At 42.8% G+C, this 17,290-nt stretch overlaps 1 protein-coding gene and 1 pseudogene across 1 annotated transcript in view; one reads left to right on the forward strand and one right to left on the reverse strand.

Annotated features, from left to right (window-relative positions):
• Positions 1-17,290, forward strand: part of LOC139370552 (cytosolic carboxypeptidase 4) — a 259,601-nt gene that overhangs the window by 12,742 nt on the left and 229,569 nt on the right. The window lies entirely within an intron of this gene.
• On the reverse strand, positions 12,951-14,343 carry LOC139381705 (putative nuclease HARBI1; annotated as a pseudogene).

Here is a 17,290-nt window from a genome sequence, read left to right on the forward strand (position 1 = left end):
GGCGGGCAGTAGTACTATAAAGTTACCTTACCTTTACCTACATCACAAGGTGCAGACGGCGAGGCTTTGAGTTGAATATGGTGATGATTTCATCATAATCCAATGTACAGTGGGACAAAAAAGTATTTAGTCGGCCACCAATTGTGCAAGTTCTCCCACTTAAAAAGATGAGAGGGGCCTGTAATTTTCATCATAGGTACACTTCAACTATGACAGACAAAATGAGAAAAAGAATCCAGAAAATCACATTGTAGGATTTTTAATTAATTTATTTGCAAATGATGGTGGAAAATAGGTATTTGGTCAATAACAAAAGTTTATCTCAATACTTTGTTATATACCCTTTGTTGGCAATGACAGAGGTCAAATGTTTTCTGTAAGTCTTCACAAGGTTTTCACACACTGTTGCTGGTATTTTGGCCCATTCCTCCATGCAGATCTCCTCTAGAGCAGTGATGTTTTGGGGCTGTTGCTGGGCAACACAGACTTTCAACTCCCTCCAAAGATTTTCTATGACCTCTTTAATCATTCCAGCATTAATGTATCGGATGGACACAGCAATTAGTTCTCGTTTAGATTGATATTTATATTCATCTGCTAGTTTGGCAAAATACGTGGAAGGAGCAGAATGAACTTCATCTTTTATCCTGCACAGTAACAATGATGCTGCACACTCCAGCAACTCGTTCTGAATTTCGGGGCTCATAAGCGTGGCATTGCGAGGTAGCTCATTAAGCCTGTTTTGTATTTCAAAGTCATGCTTTGAGATGAAAATGAAAACCTACAAAACTTACAATGAATTGCATCTTTTGCTTTACTATACTCAATCCACACAAACTGGTCATGCCACCTTGAAGAGAAACAGCGTGATTTGCCATTTATCATACTCAAAGGGAACTTTGCTAACTTTGGTTGACAGGCTGGATTCATCAACGGCAGACAAATCTGTCGGTGGACCTACTGCAGGTTCACCCCCGCCCGCAGCATCAAGAACGAGAGGAGACAGTGGGGTAGGCAAGAATGCCTGGCTCAACATGGTATTGGTGGTTGTGATGGCGATTGCGGTTGTTTCTACCCTGGCGCCACCTGTTAAATGTCTCATTCTGGAAGCTATCGGTAGATTGATCCAAATCATTTTCTGGCACCCACTCTTTTTCCTCCAGACGTCTTTTTTTTAAAAACCTAGCGATTGACATTTGGTTTGCCATTGCTAGAACTACTAAATTACCTTAGCTGGTGAGTCAATTCGAGTAAGCTAGCGTGGTAGAGCTAGCTAGCTTATGCGCTACAAAGTTTATCCACGTGACGTTGTTCAGGTAAACCACCGTATGAATTTTTTAAAAATGTAACCAATAGTCGGAAGCCATCTTGATTGTCGCGGACTATTTCTTTATTACATTATATTAAAATTACCCATAGAAAATACATCTCACATGCATTTCTTTTAAAAATGTAATAAAATAAATACAAATAAAAATGTATATTGAATAATAATAATAACTTTTTATTATTACAGGCCTACCAGTGGCTACGCCGCTGCCTCAAGGGGACTGGAACCCTGTTTGTTTTACAGTTGTATACACTGGCATGATGGTGTCGGCTTTGTAACAGTAACAATTCAATATCTTGAGTTCATATGCATGACACATTGTACAAATATTATGCATAAAACTGACAAAATGAAATAACCATTTGTATGGGGTATTGTCGCCATAGGCTCAACCAACGCCATGGCTATTAGCTCAACTTACCCCAAGCGTTTTGACTATATTAGCCCACACAGCTACAAGGATTAACTTTCATTCTAGGTTTAGGACCTCATATTGTAGCTTATATCAAATGATCTACATTGGTTTAAATCAAATCAAATTTCAAATCAAATTTTATTTTATTTTATTGATATAGCCCTTCGTACATCAGCTGATATCTCAAAGTGCTGTACAGAAACCCAGCCTAAAACCCCAAACAGCAAGCAATGCAGGTGTAGAAGCACGGTGGCTAGGAAAAACTCCCTAGAAAGGCCATAACCTAGGAAGAAACCTAGAGAGGAACCAGGCTGGGGGTTTAGATACAAGCATCATGAAACCTCTAACTTGCTTACCACTTTTTCCATGTGGTTTCTTCCTTCACTGACTCCATGAAAGGATGACCTCTTTCTAAATATTTGGTCAAATGATTCTGTGTATGGTTTCCTTGAAACAAGGGGTGGCAAAAATACCACTTCTTCAACTTACCCCTAATGGTTGTTTTTTTGCTACTGTGCTGCACTGGCTTCAGTAATGGGTTTGTGGATTAATGCAGATGTATAGAAACCCCTAGAATGCTGCATATAGAGTAGCGAACGCCACAGTCCATGGACTGAGTACAAAAACAACTGTGCAGTAAATGCTGTAGTCAGCTTTTTCATCCCCACTCACAGGACATTGTTTGTAATCTAATTATGTGAAAGTATTTTTTCCACCAGTTTGTTGATGTAGTTCTATGAAGAAACTCCTTCTCTGTCTAGACATGTTATACTGAACAAAAATAATAAACACAAAATGTAATATCTTGGTCCCGTGTTTTATGAGCTGAAATAGAAGATCCCTGAAGTTTTCCATAAGCACAAAAAGCTTATTTCTCTCAAATGTTGTGCACACATTTGTTTACATCCCTGTTCACGAGCATTTCTCATTTGCCAAGATAATACCTGCCAGGTGTGGCATATCAAGAAGCTGATTAAACAGCATGATCATTACACAGATGCAACCTGTGCTGGGGACAATAAAAGGCCACTCTAAAATGTGCAGTTTTGGACTATGCAATTGGCATCAAGTCGTTTTCGAGAATTTGGCAATACGTCCAACCAGCCTCACAACTGCAGACCACGTGTAACTATGCCAGACCAGGACTTACGCATCCGCCTTCTTCACCTGCGGGATCGTCTGAGACCAGCCAACCAGGCAGCTCATGAAACTGTGGATTTACACAACTAAAGAATTTCTGCACAAACTGTCAGAAATTGTCTCAGGGAAGCTCATCTGTGTGCTCGTCATACTCACCAGGGTCTTGAACTGACTGCAGTTCGGCGGGCAAATGAGGGCAAATGCTCACCTTTGTTGGAGAAGTGTACTCTTCGTGGATGAATGCAGGTTTCAGCTGTACCGGGCAGATGGCGTGTACGGCGTGTACAGCGTTGTGTGGGCGAGTGCATTGCTGATCAACATTGTGAACAGAGTGCCCCATGGTGGCAGTGGGGTTATGGTATGGGCAGACAAAAGCTATGGACAACGAACACAATTGCGTTTTATCAATGGCAATTTGAATGCACAGAGATACTGTGATGAGATCCTGGGCCCATTGTCATGTCATTCATTTGCTGCCATCACCTCATGTTTCAGCATGATATTGCACAGCCCCACGTCACAAAGATGTGTACACAATTCCTGGAAGCTGAAAATGTCCCAGTTCTTCCATGGCCTGCATACTCACCAGAAATGTCACCAATTGAGCACGTTTGGGATGTTCTGGATTGACGCGTACGACAGTGTGTTCCAGTTCACGCCAGTATCCAGTAACTTTGCACAGCCATTGAAGAGGAGTGGGACAACATTCCACATGCTACAATCAACAGCCTGATCAACTCTATGAGAAGGAGATGTGTTGCGCTGCATGAGGCAAATGGTGATCGCACCAGATACAGACTGGTTTTCTGATCCACGCCCCTAACTTTTTTTTAAGGTATTTGTGACCAACAGATCTGTGTTCCCAGTCATGTGAAATCCATATATTAGGTCCTAATGAATTTACTTCAATTGGATGATTTCCTTACATGAACTGTAACTCAGTAAAATCTTTAAAATTGTTGCATGTTGCGTATATCATTTTTGTTCAGTGTAAGTAGGGCCTCTGTCTAAAACAAACATTTGTCGACCACAGCCAAAAGTGATGAATGTGAATATTTTGTAGGCTGTGATTCAGATGCTTCCTATTGGGCATACCTCCATGGTTACAAGGCTGTCGACACACAACGGCCGACATCTCCTCGGTGACAGCTGCTTGGCAAATACCGCCCTGTAATGAGAAAGAGGAGGGAAAGAAGACATGTAGTTTGGGGGAATCTTGGCTGGAGGCCAGAGCCATAGTCAGGGTAGGGCACCTTGACTAGTCAGTTGGAATTTCATGGTCTGACCACTCGAGACATCTCATCATGAGGCATTCGACCAGAAAGAAAGTGTTTTAGCCTACTTTGAAAGGGGTAGAGAAATTGTCTTCTGCACGTCAGAAGGTCACCACACAAAAAAATTAAGTAGTGGGATTGTTCATTGTATTAATTCTAACAGTATGTACAGTATACACTGGTAGTCTCCCCTTTCTCTTTCAAGAAATATATGTTTTCATGCTTAATAATTGCAGTTAGGATCCCCAACAAACTATCTTGAAACTCAAAGTGAAACCTGTTGATTAATGTGTGGGTACTATACAGTATGTAGTGACAGGTAGATGAAGTAGGGGAGATGAAGTGATGCACAGAGAGGCCTTGGCCCCTGCTCTATATAATAGGGATGAATAAGGTTAGTGAGACTGACTGACAAAAGGCCCTTTTCAGCCACCCTCAAAGGCTGAGGCAGGAGAATAGTTCGGCTGTGAGAGAAACCTCTGCTTCTCACCACCCGGCAAAGTCCTCCTAGCTTTCCCCTCCTCGGCCCTAGCCTCCTCCAGCTCTTTCAAATGCTAATCTAGGAGGAGAAAAACCCCCACTTGGCCCTGCTTTGAGAGCATCAGTTCTAGTGTGCTCCCTGACTGACTGGTAAACTTTCAGAGGCCCTTTCTGGGGGCAAAAAATAGGGTTAAAAGCTGCTCTTGGTTCAAGCCAATCAGTGTCCGCTTTGCTGAACTTCACAGTTGAATGCTTTGGAATGGAATGCAGCGAGGAGAGGAGTCACCTTCACTGGGGGAGCTGTGGGAGGAAGCTGGGATTCTGATGTCTCAATGTGACGTCCCAACTCAGTCTATGCCAGAGTCACAGACAGGAACTTTAATGACCAGCTACAACCACTATGGACAGGTCTCTCCATTGGGCTAGGAGTGTTTCTTTGATGTGAAAACTAACCAGAAAAAACCTCTGTGACCTAGTTGTAGCCTTAGACAATAATTCAAAACTAGCTGTTACATTTTACTACAGTGGGATAAATCAAGGTCACACAGAGTGTTTCTTGGTAGTCTTAAACAAAGTCTACTTTGGAACAAAAGTATACACCTCACACACATGGCTATGGACTTACAAAAAAGAAGACATCTGTACCATGTCAGATATGGAGTTGAAATGTATTTTTTAGTTTGCATCCCAATATTACACTTTATATACATCACAGAAGACTGAAATATAACAAAGCCGTTTGACATAGAAACACCGGATTATCTGCGGATTTAAAAAGAAAAAGCTTATTAATTATAAAATGATTAAAAATATGAATAACATTCCACTCATAGGTAATTTGACTGCAGGAAAGGGCGACAAGTTTTTTCTGTTATGTAAGTCTCGTAGTCATTAAAAACTGTCCCTATAGGGTACACTGCTCCTGCTATATCCCCCTCCTTTCAGTGAACCCTATGGCATGCAGAGTGCATATCTTGAAACAGTTTGATAAAGTGATCAGTCCCAGTGGGCTGCAGGGTTTTTGTGAGTTTTCAGACAGCTGAAGTGCTTGTGCTCAGGATGGACAACTCCTGGGTCTTGGCTGGCTGAAAATAGCTCCTCCGCTCAGTTCCTGCACCCATTCCACTTGACTGGAACTCTCGCGACTTAGACTCACAGGAACGCTTTTAAAAAAGAAGATGTGGTTTCTCCTGTGAGTTTAGAAACTACATTATTAGTTACATCAGACATTTATAGACACAGCAACCTACAGACGAGATCCTCATATAGTCCTCATATATAATGTATAGGGAGGGCTATGATTATTTGGACTCCTGAAAGGGTTTGGTGAACTAATGTTCTGCCCGAAGCTCCAGAAGTTCCCTCAGGCCTGTGTTTCAGAACTTGTGCCTGAGGCTGTAGATCTGTAGGTAATTGTCACGTCTAGTCCCGTTACCCCTCTCCGGCACTCACAGGTCTACTAACCACCAGTCCTAGCAAACCCATCATTATGCACACCTGGCAACCTTCATTACGCACACCTGTGCCTCATCATTAGACACACCTGGACTTCATCACTTCCCTGATTATTTACCCTTTGTCTAGCACTCCATTGTTATCACCCATCGGAGAGTATTGTTTCTGTTCATATGCTACGCTTATCTGTGTATTCACGCTTATGGAACTCACTGTCTGTGTCTTTGTTACAGTAGTACACTGAACAGAAATATAAACGCAACAATTTCAAAGATTTTACTGAGTTTCAGTTCAGTCAATTGAAATACATTCATTAGGCCTTAATCTATGGATTTCACATGACTGGGAATACAGATATGCATCTGTTGGTGACAAATACCTTTAAAAAAAGGTAGGGATGTGGATCAGAAAACCAGTCAGTGTCTGGTGTGACACTGACTCACGCAGTGTGACACATCTCTTTCGCATAGAGTTGATCAGGTTGTTGATTGTGACCTGTGGAATGTTGTCCCACTCTTCTTCAATGGCTGTGCAAAGTTGCTGGATATTGGCGAGAACTGGAACACACTGTCATACAAGTTGATCCAGAGCATCCAAAACATGCACATTTTTTAAAATGTATTTTACTAGGCAAGTCAGTTAAGAACAAATTATTATTTTCAATGACGGCCTAGGAACAGTGGGTTAACTGCCTTGTTCAGGGGCAGAACAACAGATTTTTACCTTGTCAGCTCTGGGATTCAATCTTGCAACCTTTCGGTTACTAGTCCAACACTCTAACCACTAGGCTACCTGCCACCCCAATGGGTGACATGTCTGAGTATGCAGGCTATGGAAGAACTGGGACACTTTCAGCTTCCAGGAATTGTGCACAGATCTTTGCGATGTGGGGCTGTGCCACATCATGCTGAAACATGAGGTGATGGCGGCAGATGAATGACATGACAATGAGCCCCAGGATCTTGTCACGGTATCTCTGTGCTTTCAAATTGCCATCAATAAAATGCAATAGTGTTCGTTGTACATAGCTTATGACTGCCCATACCATAACCCCATCAGCAAATTGCTCGCCCACACAATGCTGTCTGCCATCTGCCCAGTACAGGTGTAACCTGGACTCATCTGTGAAGAGCTCACTTCTCCAATGTGCCAGTGGCCATCAAACGTGACCATTACTGCAGTCAGCATGTCAATTGCACGCTCCCTCAAAATCTGAGACATCTATGTGACAAAACTGCACACAATAAAACAGCCTTTTATTTTCCCCAGCACAACGTGCACCTATGTAATGATCATGCTGTTTAATCAGCTTCTTAATATGACACTCTGTCAAGTGGATGGATTATCTTGGCAAAGGATAAATGCTCACTAACAGGGTTAGAGGGTTATTTGAGAGAAATAAGCTTTTTGTGCTTCCTGAAAATGTTGGGGATCTTTTAATTCAACTCATGAAACACTTCATATGATGCGTTCATATGTTTGTTAATTATAGATCTGTGGTGGAAACAGATTTATCTCTTGGCTATAGTGATCCAGACAGACACAGGCTATGAGGGTTCCAACCCTTCCCACTGTTCAGTCCAATACTATACCACAACTACTGACTGAAACCCTTATTGGTCTGAGGCCAGAGCTGGCTGTAATTACCCGACAGTAATACATGTACATGCTATAATGTGCTCTATATATAAGCTATGGTTCACCACAGAGGTGGAAGACAAGTCGTTATAGCTCCTGCAGCAGCTCAGAATCAAACGTTGTATTTGAGAGAGTTTATTATTAGTGAGTCCGTTGCATATACTGTAGACATTGAAATGCATCTGACAACATATATCTAGAACGTGATCATCTACAATCATCAGTCTGGTCACACAGGCATTAAAGCCAGTCCTCTCCCATCCCAGGCCGTGTCCAGAGCGTGATGGATTACACCTGGGAGACAGGCGTAATTAACCCGGCTAATATGGTGTGACTATTGAAGACGAGAGTTCATTCTGGAGAGCCTTACCTAACAATGGCATTCTCTTACTGCTTCACTTTTGTCTCTTCGCTTTGGGTGCCTTTGTGATTATGGATGTGTTTCCATTCCCTTAATTACTTATTGGACTGTAAATCCAGACAGAGAGTGTGTCTCAGTACCAACAGAGAACAGAACAGAGTGTCAAAACGTTAATTATGGTCAGCCTTTGATTTCCCCGAGTACTTTTTTTTATGCTGGATGTTGATAAAGATGAAACACTTTTCCCATGTCACAGTGGAAGGATTACTGTATTTATTAGATTGTTGTTCCTCCAAAATGATTGTACCATGCCCATCAACCCTTCTCTCTCTCCCCCAACCTGCTCTCCTTACAGTCCCTGGCACAGAAGGAAGTTGGCAGGTGAGTAATAGAAAGCAGGGTGTAATTACACTGAGCACTGGAGTGTGGAGAGGGGAACCTCAAAACATCCAATAAGGGCCCAACATTTGCTGTCAGGTCATGTTTGTGTGTTCCAATCAGGCTGTCATGCTGCCAGGCAGCATCAAAATAACTCTTTAGATGTGCCATTGACCTTGTAAGAGTCAAGGCAGTGACTTGTGAGTGATACACAGCTGTGTGGTTGAGTAGTTCAACCAGCTGTGTTCCTGACAGCGTTGGTTACCCCCACACCTGTTTTCAGGTCTCTCCGTTGGTTCTCTTTACCTCGTTAGGCTTAGGTAAATGCATTTCATTCATAAAAGAGGGTATACTTTCATTGCTTGTAGTTTAATTGTGTTATTTGTCCATGTTCGTCTGAGAGAAGTGCTGTGAACGTCTAATTCTGCTCTTAATGATTACATTGTACGTGAGGTTGCAGGCTAATCTGCTCCGCAGGAAATGTGACTAGATCAGACTATATATAGTAGGCCATATTGGTTCTGGTTCCACATACTGTCCAGGCTGCTGTAGGCTACAGTAAGTGCTTGAACATACTTATTTTTCTGTGGTTGTGTGAAGAATTCATCCTAATGGCAGCAACTCAGATAGATAGCGGGATCTGCTGTTTTTCACAGAACAGCAGATCCCGCTATCAACCTGATTTTGGACGGAATTACTTGGTATCACCTGGAACGCTTCCTACACCCAAGGATTATTATACCCAAGCTATACCGAGAATGTTCTGGCAAACAAACAGAAACCTGAAAACACCGTCCAACCTGGAATGTTTTACTTTCAAAAGCCAAGAAGAAAAATACATTACAATGATACATTTTACTTTATAAGGACTGAATGCTCAGGCTACGAAGCTTGCTAGGACAAAAATATACAACATCAATTAGCACTGACGTGTGAAGCGAGAGGTGTCCAAGCCCTTGAGCCCAACAATGGCAGGAGAGCCCCAGCCAAATGGAGAGGCCTTAGAAGCTGCCTCCCAGGGCCTCCCGGGTGGCGCAGTGGTTAAGGGCGCTGTACTGCAGCGCCAGCTGTGCCATCAGAGTCCCTGGGTTCGCGCCCAGGCTCTGTCGTAACCGGCCGCGACCGGGAGGTCCATGGGGCGACGCACAATTGGCCTAGCGTCGCCCGGGTTAGGGAGGGCTTGGTCGGTAGGGGTGTCCTTGTCTCATCGCGCACCAGCGACTCCTGTGGCGGGCTGGGCGCAGTGTGCGCTAACCAAGGTGGCCGGGTGCACGGTGTTTCCTCCGGCGCATTGGTGCGGGTTGGATGCGTGCTGGGTTAAGAAGCAGTGCGGCTTGGTTGGGTTGTGTATCGGAGGACGCATGACTTTCAACCTTCGTCTCTCCCGAGCCCGTACGGGAGTTGTAGCGATGAGACAAGATAGTAGCTACTATAACAATTGGATACCATGAAATTGGGGAGAAAAAAGGGGTAAAATTCAACAAAAAAAAGAAGCTGCCTCCCGCTGTTCAGAGGTAATTAACATACAGTACCCTCTGTATGTAAACAATAATAAGACACAAAAAGAATACAAAAGGAAGCTCCCCAACCCCGAGCGGGTAAGACCAGACTTTTCATTATACAACCCCACAGACGAGCAACCCCAAAAGGCGCCCTAAATGCCAGAACCGGAAAATAATCTGTCACCCTCAGCACACAGGGGGACAAATACCTGCCTGGAGGTGACAGCATTCCCTCCCCCATATGCCCCACTAGGCACAACTATGACAACATAACCAACAAAAACGAGTCACAAATCCTGCAGCTCTGTCGCACGCTGGGTATGTACATAGTCAATGGTAGGCTTCGAGTGGACTCCTATGGTAGCTCATCTCTTGGTAGTAGTACTGTAGTCTCTTAGAGTGTTCACAGTCAGCCCACTGACACCCCTATCAGATCACAGTCTATTTGAACAGAGCAATACTCAATGAGGCATTAAAGCCAAAGGAACTCATTAATATTAAGAAATGCTACAGATGGAAGGAACGTAGTGTGGAAACCTACCAAAAAACAATTAGGCAACAACAAATTCAATCCCTTTTAGACAGCTTCCTGGACAAAACGTTCCACTGTAATAGTGAAGGTGTAAACTTGGCAGTAGAAAATCTTAACAGTATATTTGACCTCTCAGCTTCCCTATCAAATCTAAAAATTTCAAATAGAAAACCTAAGAAAATTAACAACAACAACAAACGGTTTGATGAAGAATGCAAAAACCCAAGAAAGAAATTGAGAATCCTGTCCAACCGAAAACATAGAGACCCAGAAAACCTGAGTCTACGCCTTCACTATGGTGTATCACTAAAACAATACAGAAATACACCACGGAAAAAGAAGGAACAGCACGTCAGAAATCAGCTCAATGCAATTGAAGAATCCATAGACGCTAACCACTTCTGGGAAAATTGGAAAACACTAAACAAACAACAACACGAAGAGTTATCTATCCAAAATGGAGATGCACAGGTTAGCCACTTCTCCAATCCTTTTGTCTCTATAACAAGGAAGAAACAGCAAAAACATATACATGATCAAATACAAATCTTAGAATCAACTATTAAAGACTACCAGAACACACTGGATTATCCAATTACCTTGAATGAACTACAGGACGAAATAAAAACCCTCCAACCCAAAAAGGCCTGTGGTGTTGATAGTATCCTTAATGAAATTATAAAATATACAGACAACAAATTCCAATTGACTAAACTCTTTAACATCATCCTTAGCTCTGGCATCTTCCCGAATATTTGGAACCAAGGACTTATCATCCCAATCCACAAATGTGGAGACAAATTTGACCCCAATAACTACTGTGGGATATGTGTCAACTGCAACCTTGGGAAAATCCTCTGCATTATCATTAACAGCAGACTTGTACATTTCCTCAGTGAAAACAGTGTACTGAGCAAATGTCAAATTGGCCTTTTACCAAATTATCGTACGACAGACCACGTATTCACCCTGTACACCCTAATTGACAAACAAACCAAACCAAAAGCAAAGCCTTCTCACGCTTTGTTGATTTCAAAACAGCCTTTGACTTAATTTGGTATGAGGGTCGGCTATACAAATTGATGGAAAGTGGTGTTGGGGGAAAAACATATGACATTATAAAATCCATGTACACAAACAACAAGTCTGCGGTTAAAATTGGCAAAAAAAACACACATATTTCTTTCCACAGGGCTGTGGGGTGAGATTGGGATCAAGCTTAAGCCCCACCCTCTTCAACAGATATATCAACGAATTGGCGAGGGCACTAGAACAGTCTGCAGCACCCGGCCTCACCCTACTAGAATCTGAAGTCAAATGTCTACTGTTTGCTGATGATCTGTGTCACGATCGTCGTAAGAAGCGGACCAAAATTCAGCGTGGTATGTGTTCATGATGATATTTTAATAAAAGAAAGCACTGGGGCCTGTTGCACAAAACTAGGATAAGGGATTAAGCCAGGATATCTTGGTGATCCTGGCTCAATTGATCCGTAATCCGGTTGCACTAAAGATGGATAGGGGGCAGGAGGATATGTTATGGTATAAATTACCATGGAGATTTATTCTGTGGAGCTAGCCTGCTCCAGACCAGGCTAAATTCCAGGATCTATTTAATCTCATCCCTAATGTCAGTCAGCAGTCACCACAAATGGAAACCAATAGTTATTTCACTGCTCACTATACATTGTTATCACATATAACTAGACCCACTGTTATTTAAACGTTTGTGATCATTAATTTCAATGATTTTGGATAAAAAATGATTTTTAGATGATGTTGCTATCATTAGATAATTTACAGTTTCCCATAGACTATAAGGCTATATATAAAATGCTAGAATATTAGGGCCACAGAGGGGAAAAAAACACAAGTCATAATATTGTAACCAGTTGTTTTAAAGGAGGACAGTTGTTAAAATGACAGATGTGGGGCATTTCGTGAAATTGTACTTCAGTATGGTTTCATAAACAAAGACATGCTGATGTGCCAGAATATTAAGTATCACATTGTCATAAGTATCAAAACTGTAAAAACAATATGTAGCTTTTCTGCAGAAAGAACCAGCCTCATAAATTTATGACTTTATCCTTTTTCTTCAGTGTGGCCCTAGTACTCTGTCATATAAACAAATACACATTCCATATGAATATAAAAACACAATGTGTAACATTATGTTCCTTTATTGAATAAGGACAAAACAAAGCAGGTAAACCATCAGCTCCTTTCAAAACTGAAGTCACAGTGACTCTACAAGATGGAAAGCACAGAATCTAAGCATATTATACAAAATGATACATATACAGACCTTTGAATGTGTATAACACACCCTGCATGTCTGCACACTAAAATAAATGCAGGACAAATCCATACACATCAACTGAACAGACAAATGAATGGATGCAGTAGCCTCCCTGCAGCCTTGTATTACACACAGCATACCGCACAAACATCATAAGAGGCCAAATTCGTCAAAAAACGAACCCAAAAAAAACCAAATTCCTCTGCCACCGCAGGACATATTTAACCAAAATTGAAAGCACACATACTAACTAAAATAATTCAACACATATTGGTCCCTCAGCAGCCGACCACTGTCGTCATCAGGGAAGATTGCCGGATTGTCCCAGTCCATGGCTGGTGGCACTCTGGGGGCCCTCTCCTTCCTCAGGCAGGCCACATTGTGGAGGACAGCACAAGCCACAGTAATATCACATGCCCTAACAGGGCTGACCCTTAATTTGTGAAGGCAGTGAAAGCGTGCCTTCAGGAGGCCAAAGGTCATTTCAACTCTGGCCCTGGTCCTGGCATGGGCATGGTTGTAGGCCTGCTGTGCTTCCTGGGGGTCTGTGAAAGGTGTCAGGAGAAAAGGCTGGCAGCCATACCCCCTGTCTCCCAGCAACACACCAGAGAATTCACCTGTCAACACAAAATCTCATCATTACTACCTCATAAACACAGTGATATTCTTGACACAGCCATGATGGTTATAAATAGGGGTTGTGTGGCTTACCTTGTGATAGGCACTGATAGATTTCAGAGGCCCGAAAGATTCTGGAGTCATGGACTGAGCCAGGCCATTTTGCCACAACATTGCTGATCACACAGTCAGCATTGCAGACCATCTGAAATCATAAGATGAGGAATATTACACCAATCAATGCACATCACTGGCAATGCAGAGTGTTCGTCAATGGACAATATCAAAAAGTTATGTTCACCTGAACATTAATGCTGTGAAAGGATTTCCTATTCACAAAATCGGCCTCATGGGCACCTGAGGGGGCTTTTATCCTTATGTGTGTGCAGTCCACTGCACCAATGACATTGGGGAAACCTGTCACACAAAGTAATGAGTATCCTACTATGTGTTAACAGTTGCCCTGTAATTTGTAGATCCTCTTACCTGCAATCCTATAGAACTCCTCTTTGATGTCACAGAGTCTTCTGTGGCCAGGGAAGGAGATGAAGACATCTGCTAATGCTTTGATAGCCAGACACACACTCCTTATTGTGCCGCAAATTGTGGCCTTGTTCAGCTGTTCTGCATCCCCCACTGAGTACAGGAAGGCTCCACTAGCAAAAAAGCGCAAGGCCACACAAACCATTTGCTCCACACTCAGTGCATGGCTCCGTGCAGTGCGGTGCTTAATCCTGGGACCCAGTAGTCTGCATAGATACCTGATGCCATCTGCAGAAAACCTGTATCTTTCATATAGATGGTCATCAGGGAAGGCCAGTGGGTCCAACCGGTCCCTGAAGACCCTTTCTCACCTGAAGGCTCTCCTCAGCACAAGTGCTTCTTCATCCACCACATCTCGCACGAATGGGCATGCCATTGTCAGAGCAGAAAGGAACACACAATTTTGGGCCTTCATATAGGCTAGTGGCCACACCTGGTGCTGGGGGGGGTGGGCAAAAGAGGGCGATGCCTTATAACGATGACTTGGTTGTACTGATTGCTGGGAAAATAAAAAAAACCTTAGAAAGATGCCACCATCCTGTGTGCTCACAATAAGAGCTCATATGTCATGGCTCACTTGACTTTACGAGAATATACCTAATTTTTATTTTGAGCTGTGTCATCTTCTTGGAGCTGGGGGAGGAAAGAAAAATAATGATTAATACATTTGTGTTACAGTTAGCATACAGTGTACATTGAAGGCATATCTCACCTCCCTCTCAAGTTTTTTTATTTCAAGGTCCAGTTTCCTAATTGTCCTCTTTTTTATTTCGAACTCCAGTGCAAGATTTTCCATCTTTTTCTTCTTGTACTGAATGTCTATGTCTGCCAGTTCTATTTGGCACCGGAGGTGGTTGCCATACAACTTTCTGATAGCTTGTGAGCTCTGTGAACACAATACAATTAGCGCAGCTGGAATTTGGCAGGATGTGGTGTCCTTTTATTAATACGCACTATGTTGCCAGGCTGGTTTTCCCACTGTATAGCATCTGGGTCCTGTAAAAGAAATTCGATTTTTTGATTTTGATGAGGACTCCTCACCATTGTAGAGTAAATAGTACTTTCACAGTCTTAACATGATACCTCATGCCTTCTGGAATCCAGAGAGATGGTCTCCTCCTCATCATCGTCTCCATCATGTGCTGTTGCTGCTGCACTGGGGCCTTCACCCTATCACATTTAACCGGATTCATATTGAAGCTAGTAGACAAGACATGCCAGGCCTACAGTATGCCTTTGATGGAGTACTCACTGGATCAGCATCGTCTGGTGCTTGTGCTGGTGGCTCTAACAGGAACACAGTGCTGCCAGACACTGCAAGGCAATAGGTAAACCAAAGTCAGACAGTCCAAATTGATTCAATATGAATGTGGTTGTATCCCATGTAGAGATGGAAGGACATACCTTGAATGAAGCGGGTGGCATCTTGGGAGGAACCTATGCTCGTCTCTTTCCCCCCAGGGATCCCCTCTAAGACGGGCCTGCCTTTATTTAGCTCCAAGGCCATGTCCTCTGCTGGGGTAAGGTCAGCCTTTGGTGACCCACCACCCGTGCCTTGTCTGTGGGTATTCTTTTTCACTGCTAAAACAGTACAGACAATGTGTGAGCAGGCACCTTCTGGGTACAATATATGCTTGTGCTTTGTTAAATATTAGTCAGGGACCATACCATTCTGCAGAATGTTCTTGTATTTGATTTTGACCTGCTGCCATGTCCGTTTTGGCCCGTTCATGTTTAATCTACACACACACACACACACACACACACACTTAATGGAGTCACACTGCAAAAAATTACTTGGTATTTTTGTCTTGTTTTCAGTAAAAATATCAAAAATTTTATCATAGCTTTATACAGTGTGATGGAGTTACTTTACACAATTTCACTCATATCTGCAGTGCATTTCAATAAAAAAAATTAACCGTTTCATAATTACAGTACAACTGCATTTTTGGAGATGTGAATTAAATATTTGAATTGTAATTGTGATGTTTCAGCGGAGCGGTGAGTGTGTAATTGTGCACTACTTACGCATTCAGGCGGTCTGCAATACTTTGCCACGCTTTTTCTCTTTGCTTTATCACTGTGGCGGTGTTGCCTTTCTTTCTATATCTTTTACCTCCTCGTATGCCTCCATGAGGATTTGTGCTTCCGACGGGGAAAAGTACGCGGCTCTAGTTGCCATGGTAAATCAGTTAATCTGTGATCTGTGGCGGGGTCTATTTGAGTGAGCCGTGAGCGCGCACCTATCCAGGATTGGTTTCACCTGGCTTAATGAATCCGTGTCTGCTCATCCTGGCTTGGTCTTTGTGCAACCAATTAAGCCTGGACGCACATGTTTTGGCTTCATTGAGCTCAGCTGAGTCATTTATCCCGGATGTCTTAATTCTACTTTTGTGCAACAGGCCCCTGGACACTGAATACAAAACAATAAACAAAAAACAACCGTGAAGCTATAATAAGAACTGTGCTGACACAAGCAACTAACATAGACATACAAAGCAAACTATGGTCAGGGCGTGACAATCTGGTGCTTCTGTGACCAACCAAGGAGGGCCTACAGCAGCACCTAGATCTTCTGCACAGATTCTGCCAGACCTGGGCCCTGACAGTAAATCTCAGTAAGACAAAAATGATCGTGTTCCAAATAAGGTCCAGTTACCAGGACCACAAATAAAAAATTCCACCTAGACACCGTTGCCCTAGAGCACACATAAAAACTTTGCCCTAAAGCACACAAAAAACCTTGGCCTAAACATCAGCGCCACAGGTAACTTCCACAAAGCTGTGAACGATCTGAGAGACTAAAAATACTTGAATCAGCTATAGAACCCATTGCCCTTTATGGTTGTGAGGTCTGGGGTCCGCTCACCAACCAAGAATTCACAAAATGGGACAAATACCAAATTGAGACTCTGCATGCAGAATTCTGCAAAAATATCCTCCATGTACAATGTAAATAATGCAAATAATGCATACAGAGCAGAATTAGGTCGATGCCCGCTAATGATCAAATTCCAGAAAAGATCCGTTAAATTCTACAACAACCTAAAAGGAAGCGATTCCCAAAACTTCGAAAAAAACTGAGCAAACTAGAATGCTATTTGGCCCTAAACAGACCCAAACTTAAGGAACGCTTTGACTATGTACAGACTCAGTGAGCATAGCCTTGCTATTGAGAAAGGCCGCCGTAGGCAGACCTGGCTCTCAAGAGAAGACGGTCTATGTGCACACTGACCACAAAATTCCTGAGAGAGAGAGAGAGAGAGAGAGAGAGAGAGAGAGAGAGAGAGAGAGAGAGAGAGAGAGAGAGAGAGAGAGAG

Source organism: Oncorhynchus clarkii, chromosome 2, assembly GCF_045791955.1.
Source record: "Oncorhynchus clarkii lewisi isolate Uvic-CL-2024 chromosome 2, UVic_Ocla_1.0, whole genome shotgun sequence".
Lineage (NCBI taxonomy): Eukaryota > Metazoa > Chordata > Actinopteri > Salmoniformes > Salmonidae > Oncorhynchus > Oncorhynchus clarkii.